The sequence below is a fragment of the Neltuma alba genome, unplaced genomic scaffold (assembly GCF_004799145.2).
Source record: "Neltuma alba isolate B1F8T4 unplaced genomic scaffold, ASM479914v2 tig00004048_pilon, whole genome shotgun sequence".
NCBI lineage: Eukaryota > Viridiplantae > Streptophyta > Magnoliopsida > Fabales > Fabaceae > Neltuma > Neltuma alba.
The window spans coordinates 1-9,227 of NW_021633543.1; the positions used below are offsets into that span (position 1 = coordinate 1).

Below are 9,227 nucleotides of genomic sequence, written 5' to 3' on the forward strand. Positions count from 1 at the left end.
GACATATTAATTTAAATGTAATATTTTAGTAAATACTTGTTTAACCTTATAACTTTTCATAAAATGTTACTATTTAGATGGCATTTTTTAATTAAAAAAAAAACAAAAAAAAAAGTAATACCACTTTTCAACAAAATCACTTGCAGCACTCCTTGAAAACTCAATATTGCATTTCATTATTGTAAATAAAACTGACAAATATATGAGTGAGTGATGATATAATTGGTGTTTTTGTTGATACATAGAAAGCATGATGACACAACGGCTAAAATCTGAGAGGCAATCATGTTCATATACTTCTTCCATCTATATTGGGTTGTTGGGGCATATTTGTTAATTTCTCGTCACAACTCACCATGCTAACCTCTCCCTTTTTTCAAGCCACTGTTTTCCCTTATCTTTCATATTAAAACTACAAACTAAAAGAAAATCGCCTCTCATGGCTAATGGATTTTGTGAAAAAAATCAGTTAAGAAAAACTAATTAAATGCTGCTCTTCCAGGTTTTAGGGTATATGAGTGAGATCAACCATGATTTCAAAAATAATTTTACATTATGCGAAATAAGTATGTGAGAAGAGTTTATTTTGATTTATGTAAAAAATGCTTTTTGAAAGTACTTTCTGATTCAACCAAGTATCCTCGTTTAATATAAGAGTTAATTAATTAACTTGAGTGGATTACAAAAACTAATTCACCAGCAAACATTGTTTCTAGTGAAAAGATTTAAGTGCTTGAGCACGGAGTTTTGAATTTGAGTTTGTAGAAATGCAGAAAATGTCTCCGTAAGAGTTACCACCCTTATTAGGTCTAACAATGTCCAAACCTAACTCAAGTAGATAGCTAGATAAAAAAATTACTTAATTATAAGTTTATAAAAAACATTATATGAACTTTTAAAATACTCCGATGTAATATTATATGTATAAAATAATTTTATAAACCGAATAAATTAATTTTAAAAATAATAAATATAAGAGATAAAATAAATTAAAATTTTATTTTTAGTACTCAAATAAATTTTTAGATTGATCCTGCATTACGGGATAAGAGAGTATTAATCTTGTCAACAAGCACTGCTATTGCTTCAAGTGTCCTATTCGGAAGGAATTGATTATTGGGCAGTATATATCTAAAAGCAAAAGGAAAACCACAATTGTAACCCTAAAAATTAAATTGCAATGGGGATTGATGGATTCAAAAGTTTGAATATATTTGAATTTTTTTGAAAAAAATTAAAGTTATGTCAAAACAAATTTAACGCCCAAAAGTCAAATACAATAGTGACATGATTTGTAACTGCTTAATGTTTTCAATTACTATATGCAGCTTTCATCAGCTCAGCACGTTAAATCATGTCTCTGAAAAAGCAAAAGTCGTATGCATTCGTAATAACAATTTCATAATATTTTCTATTTTTCTTTCATGTTTAAAAATATATTGAAATGATACATACACGCACAAATTTAGAAAAACCTAATATAAAAGGTGGAGCTAAGGAACATGAAATTAGTTAATCATAATATCATATTATATATAATTTAAATTAGACATAGAAATCTAAAAATATAAAAAATATATATTAAGTCAAAAAATTTAAAAAATTCAAAATTCAAATTCAATTATTAATTGAACCGAAGGAAAATTCCATTACCTAAAGACGGATGTAATGTGACGAAGGAGAAAGGAAGGTGCAAATGGCGCGTGTATCGTTGGCGGTTGAAAATTGGCGCGCAAATGCCAGCGTGGCCTGAGCCCGGAAAAAACTTCACTACGCATCCGGTGAGGTCACTTTTTACTTTTTTCTTTCTTAAAAAAAAGATTAGGTAATTTTAATTTTAATCTTAGTTTTACACAATAAGATACTATTAGATATTGCAGCTGTATGGGCAAATGTCTCATGGACCGGAGTATCAAGTAATTAAGCAAACCATACTATCCGTGACTTTTAAATATAACATAATTGGATCAAACGTGTTAATTTTTTTTTAAAAAAGGTCAAGCTGATTACTCTTATAATAATTTGACTGCTTTTATAATGATTTTGATAAGTTAAAATGTTTCAAAATCATCTATTTATCATTTTGGAATTCATGAGGTATTTTTCAGTTATTCTCCTCAAAATTTATTAAGTTTCAATAACTTTTATTTTGGGCAAAAAGAAATCTCGAGCTCTCATGAGTTGTTCTTAATAACACAACTTCATATGAATGAGATTTCAAAATTTTATCAGATCATTATATGCCCTTTTGACGCTGATGATAATTTTATAACTAGTGTGTGTATATATATTTAATATTTTAAGAGCTTATATTTCTATTCAAATTAGCTTGGCACAGTTTGAATGATTTAAACTTTTTACTTTCATTTTTCATTATTTGGAAAAAGGTGAAAAAGAGAGAGGCAAAAACATAATAAAAAGTAAATATATTTTTCAACCGACATTAGAAAAACTGAAAAATCATATTCAAATTGTTCTAATCAAGTGATAGCTGATACATTTCAAAAAATTATGCCTAACTTCTTGAACATATGTATAAGATACTTTCCGACTTTCTTCTACTACAAATATAACTTTTTACATAACAGTAACAAAGACAATCAAATTACTGGTTTTTGAAAAACAATATTCTTCAGGATTTAAAAAAATTAATCTCTGTTGGCAAAATCATTGGATTTTGTAGTAATTTTCTTAAAAATATCAAGTATACATTTTTTTGGGTAGAAAATGCAAACTTTTAAGTTTTAATTATAAGATCGTTTGATTTGTAGCACCATATAAAATAAAATAAAATAAGCAATAAGTCCATCAATAAAAACATGAGACGTTCAAAAAATTAAATTAAATTATAGTATTAGTAACAGTATATAATTGATATTATATTTTTTAAATATGCATTCGAAAAAAATTTGTTCAGTCCAATAAAATTCACCCAAGTTGCCAGGAATAAAGACAACCGATGGTGGCTGCCAAAGCTTGTGAAAAGTGCCATCATATATACTTAGCGGCAACTCAAAAGTCCATTTCTTTCTTGTTTCTGCTCAAGAAAATGAGATCACAGTTTTATTTTATTCTCTCAATTTTTAATATATTTCTTGCTTCAATTTTCTTCCTAAATAATAACTAGAATTTTTTTTTTAAAATTAATTTATGTATGTTAAAATGCACGGATTATAATTTACTTCCATCATTTACAATAAAAAAGAGAGAACAATTTTGATTTTGCCGCTTCAGAAACAATTCTTCCCACATGGCATCACATGGAACTGCTCTATGAAGCTGGTTCAAGATTGATATATTATTGAAATAATTCAAATAAATTAACCCATTCACTTAATTTGCTAAATTGGTTAATTTAAAATAAAAGTATTTTTGCCAGATATCTTATTATTCGACATTATTATTATTTTTTCTTTCGGCATCAAAGCCATTCATGAATGCAATTCATTCCCTTGCATTCATGATTCAACACCCAAGAGACTAAGGGAGGTGCATTTTTGACATCGTCTTATTTATCAGTCGCTTAAAATCATCTATTTTAAAAAAATTAACTTTAATGAGTAAATAATAATTAATAAATTAAGACAATTAGTTAAATAATTAAATTTTGGAAAAACAATAATTAATTAAATGCTTTCCTCCTCAGCAAAAATTCAGTGACGTCAGGCTTTAATATTTCGCCTTCAGATGTAACTTTTTTTTTTTCCCGGGAAAATTTATTCCCGAAGCTCTCCTAACTCTCGTTCATGCATTTGAAAATTTGAATCTAAAAAGAAAAAGCAAAAATAAATAAAAAAACCATCCACGCACCGCATATTTATATCCAAACAAACAGATGGAGCGCCTTCACACCAAATCAGTATCTTCATCTGGCACAGTCTCTCTCCACTCTCACTCCCGTTGCAGAAGCATTCCGGCGACTTCTCCGGTCAAGTCCTGGCAACCGTTCTACCTAAGCCATGGGTAGAGAATGAGGAGCCGTCGGCGATCATCATGTCGGTTTCTTGTGCTGACTACTTCCCCGATTCCGACCTTCTCTGCGACGAGGACACGTCCGGAATCTTGTCCAGAGAGTCGACGGAGTGCTCCTCCGACCTCGATTCCTCTCCGTCGTCCACGGAGGAGTCGATTGCTGGATTCATCGAACACGAGCGCAGCTTCGTTCCGGGATGCGACTACTTTTCCAGGTTTCAATCTCAATCGCTTGACGCCTCCGCGAGAGAGGAATCTGTTGCATGGATTCTCAAGGTAATTAGTCCACTAATGACCAGCCGATAGGAGTAAAAATCACCTTTACCAACAACTTTAATGATCGGACGCTGTGATGCGCTGATATTACCTTAATGCCAGTCCAACATTTTTAACATCGAACTGGATCACGCTAAACGCGTTCATAAGTCATTGGTGGTAACCGTCTATTAGAAACGTTCTAGATCTAGCTAAGCCTTTCATCATATCCTCCGTTTTCCTCACTACCGAACACTCCGAACTCCGGCGGACTTGCGGTGGCGATAGCCATCGTTCGCTGAGCCGTTACTGTATTCCATGCATATTCTCCTTCTGATCGACTAAACGTGTTGGTGATCGTATTTCGCAGGTACAAGCTTACTTTGGATTTCAGCCACTGACGGCGTATCTTTCCGTCAACTACATGGATCGGTTTTTGGATGCTCGGCGGTTGCCGGTGAGATTTCCTTTTTCAGAGTGACAATAATATTCAGATATCAGGAAGTAAAACGAAATGTAAAATGTCCAAGGGGAAATTCTTTGGCAATTATAATATGCGTGGCAAAAATTCTATGCGGTAATTATGTTTGACTTTTCAAACGTGAAAAGGTCATGAAATATTTTTCAACATAAATTACTTAATTTGATGACGATGAATGGATGCCGAGGGCTATTGTCCAAAAACAAATACTGGGGGGCCATAGAATGTATTGTTGCATCCAGTACGTACGAAATTACAAATTTTTTTTGGCTGAAGTACGAAATTACAAAATTATGTCTATGGCTGTATTTATTACGAGACTGAAAGTTTTAATAAATAGCATTTCCCTTTTATTGGTTTTCGTGGACCGCTTGGATCTCTCTCGCGAGTCGCGAATTAAAAGGGTCACTATTCCATTAACTTTAACGTGAATAGAAAACTTTGACATTATTTACTTTTTCTAATCATTTTGCTTTTTATACATGTACGTGCCCACATAAAGTTATATAGTAATATATATAAATATATATTTACACACTTTGACGTGAATATGACGGATGATGGCCTACAGCTTCTAGCAATCTCACCCTAGCACGTGCATTGCACTGGTGTTATTTATCTAAAAAATATTGAATATTGAATAGTGTTGTAAAAAGTGATTACGATAATAATTACATTTTCATTTGCGTTGTTTTTTGGCCTGTTATTCCAACCACCCATTATTGTGTTTACAGCAAGCAAATGGGTGGCCACTGCAACTTCTGTCCGTTGCTTGTTTGTCTTTAGCTGCAAAGATGGAGGAACCCTTGGTTCCGCCCCTTGTGGATCTTCAGGTATGTTACCCTATCTTCCCCCCGATCCCATCATTTTCAATCAAATTTAATAAAGCACACTCTAACTGTAAGCACATTCTTTTGGAAAGGAAATTAATTAATAAAATTCTATATGATTCGGCTTGTCATTAGTTACGTACATGACTATATGTCTTTTAATAACGTGCATATACAGGTAGAAGGTGCCAAATACATCTTTGAGCCGAAGACGATTCGTCGGATGGAACTGCTTGTTCTAGGTGCTCTGGATTGGAGACTAAGATCAGTCACGCCGCCGTTCAACTTCCTCAGTTTCTTTGCGTACAAGCTCGATTCAACTGGAACTTTCACTGGCTTCCTTATCTCACGAGCTACAGAAATCATCTTATCAAATATCCAAGGTTTACTTCTACAAATTCTTAGTCATGCATAAAGAGTTTGAACTATTTAAGAAGCAAAAAGTAACGAAGTAATATTATATATTTATGAATTTTGAAGATTAAATTAAACATGCTTTCTTCTTGTTCACAGAGGCTAGTTTTCTTGCGTACTGGCCATCATGCATTGCTGCCGCTTCCATACTCTGTGCCGCGAATGAAATTCCTAATTGGTCTCTAGTCAGGCCTGAGCATGCTGAGTCATGGTGTGAGGGGCTTAGAAAAGTAAGCATGTAATATGATCATTTATAATAGTGGTTTGAGTTTGAAACAAACAGATCAGTCAGGCCAAAGTGCATATGAATCTTGATATTGTTGCAGGAGAAGATCATAGGTTGCTACCAATTCATGCGAGACTTTGTGATCACCAATAGCCAGACGAAGCCCCCTAAAGTGTTCCCACAGCTTCGAGTAACGACGAGGTTCACACAAAGTCAAGTATGTCATCATACTCATCGCCTTCCTCTTCCTCCTCGTCCTCATCGCCTTACAAAGGAGGAAATTAAATAACTGCCTGTGGGTAGATGATGATGACAAAGGACACTCCGAGTGAAATGAGAAAAAAAGACAGAGAAGAAAGCCGCAATAAATGAAGGAGAAGAAAAAGAAGGTGGTCCAATCCCAAGTTGCCTAGAAACCTCAGCATTTCTAAGAGGATATTTGATATCAAGGCGCAGATGATATAGTATATATATAATTTGAGATTTTGGTGAGTTTATTTTTTATTTATTTTTTGTTTTTAGCCTGGGGAGCGCATGGCCGTTCATTAAATGGCTTCGCAGATTCCCAAGGAAGCGGGATATGTATCAATTTATAATATTTCTGCTTGGAAAGTGAGGGGGAGATAGGAAAGGGATGGGAAAGGTGCATTTAATGGTTTGGGTCAAGCAACTGTGGAAGAAGTGGGGAATTGGAATTCAAAGGTGACATGATTACTGGTGAAAGGGAAGGGGGAGATGGTGGGACGCTGATTTAGAGCTTGTGAAAAGAGAAAAGGCAGATGGCAGAAATCAAGTGGGTAGGCAGATTTAATTAGGCGATGAAGCTTTGAAGTCTGGGCCATTCAATATTCATATCAACCATCAAGGGGACTCCAAGTCAAGCTTCTCATCTTACCCAGCAATCCCGCGTTCCTTCGTTGGAATAACCCCCCGAGAAAACAGAAAAAAAAAAAAGAGGCAATAATCTGAAGTTTGCTTCATTTTGTGGACTTTCTTATGGTTCGGGTGCAGACTCTTCGCAGTTCCTATGTGTGACACATACGTATCTGTGTCTGGGTTTTTTTTTTTTTTTTTTCTTTTTTATTTTTTGGCGGGAACTTTCGTTTTTCTTCCCTTGTGGCCTCGAGCTTTGGCCTAGAGTTTTATATGTATACAGGACTCCAACATCTGGTGTCCACACGTGGGATGGAATCACGTGTCTATAGGGTTTTCAATTTTAATCTCTCTTCTGCATTGTTTTCATTTGTTTGTTTTCAAAGAGGGGTGAGCCCCCTGTTTTTTCTTTTGCAACTTTGCTTAAAGAAATGCAGAAAAGGTCTCGGGGACCTTTCATTTCATGCGTGCTGTGTATTATTATATATATACTGATGAATTCATAATTTAATAATATAAAGATGTTTCTGCCGTTATCATCATCATATCTCATCTCTCTCTCTCTCATATGGCATGTGATTGTGAATTGCATATATTGGAAGTTAGTTAATTGCCATTTTGTTCTTATTAGTGACTGAAAAAGTAGCCAAAAGACCTCCCTGCTGTGGAATTTAGTGAGGCACAGCCTAGAAGCGAAGGGACCTCTCATGGTCCCGCTTGCAATAAAGACGGTTCATTTCGGTGACTACGACCCCCGCAACATTAGCCTAAGAATCTCCTCTCGTGACCATCTCCAGGCTGTTCTATATATGTAACCCGATTTCTACTGCTGCTACTATTCCTGCCGTGAAATCTCAGGAACAAAAAAAAAAAAAAAAGAGTATCTGCCCCTAGCCTTACCCACACATGTTCCTATTTCAGTGTTCATCATTCATTACTCAGCACCTAAACTCAATTCCATCAATTTATATAAACATCAGGAATGAGATTCCTCTTCAGCCAAATTCATTATTATTGTTGGTGAACTGGAAGATGGGTGACAACGGCCTCGGGAGATAGCTTTTAATCCCAGATGCAATAAGTCTTTTTATCTACAAGATTTGGTAGATTTATAATGGAGTTATGGACCAGGGCGATCTTAACTTTCCTTCCCTTTAATTTTATGTCTCGTTTGATGTGAAGTATTAAAAAAGAAATATATGAATTAAGATTGTAATTAAAAAAATCTATTAAGAAAGAGTTTAACATGAACAATTACTTGTTATATAGAATTAGACAGACTTATGCACGTGGAATTGAAAAATATCATAATATTCTCCAATTCTATTTTTATAAGTTTGTCTAATATTATAAAACAAGTAATTATTCATACTAAATATTTTTTTTAATAATTCTTTTTAATTGTAATTTTAATATCTATTCTTTATTTTTAAGGCTCCGTATTAAACGGATTTGGTGAGCATCTGCAACATATGTACGGTGAACTTATGCCGCGCCAATAACATGTCCATCAGTATGGGCATCATAATCATCACGGTGTCTTATGCTCCCCATACAAATTTAATTACCATCCGAGCTCTAATTTAACCAAAATAAAACTTAATTGCGGTCAATCACCGCCTTAGCTTTTTTCGATTGGCTTATTCGCAAGGAAAAAAAGGAAAAAGTAACGATACGTGATGTTCGGAAATTATTATGCAATCACATACTTTAGTTTCCTTTGCAACAAATATATATATGTGTATATATAATGATATATGGCCTCTCATCGAGTGATCAGCATCCTATTCTCCAGCATATGCATGCCTTTGTGTCTAAATCAGGAGGATCGATGAAACAAGCAAATACAAGTCACTGCAGAAATGGACCAGAGTGAAGAAAAATATTGCAACGTAGCGACAAGTTTCTTTGGCTCTCATTTAAATTTCCTCTTCATCCCTTTGCTTTTGTACGTTTGCCCTGAATCATTCATCATTAACCCACTCGTACCGCTTGGCCTTTCTGCTTGATTTATTATGCTGCTACTTTGCTGTATATCTCATCCCCATCACTACTTTTTACCATCTTTTTTCTCTCAATCAATTATCCTTTTTACCATTTATAGTGCTCTCATCGTCTCTCCTTTCGCCCTTCACACGTACCATTTGTTCCCTCCTTTGTCTAAAGAGCTCCCTGT

The 9,227-nt window shown here is 34.3% G+C and overlaps 1 pseudogene; it reads left to right on the plus strand.

Moving 5' to 3' along the window:
* Window positions 1-3,849: 3,849 nt before the first annotated feature.
* Window positions 3,850-7,596, plus strand: LOC114743556 (cyclin-D1-1-like; annotated as a pseudogene).
* Window positions 7,597-9,227: the final 1,631 nt, after the last annotated feature.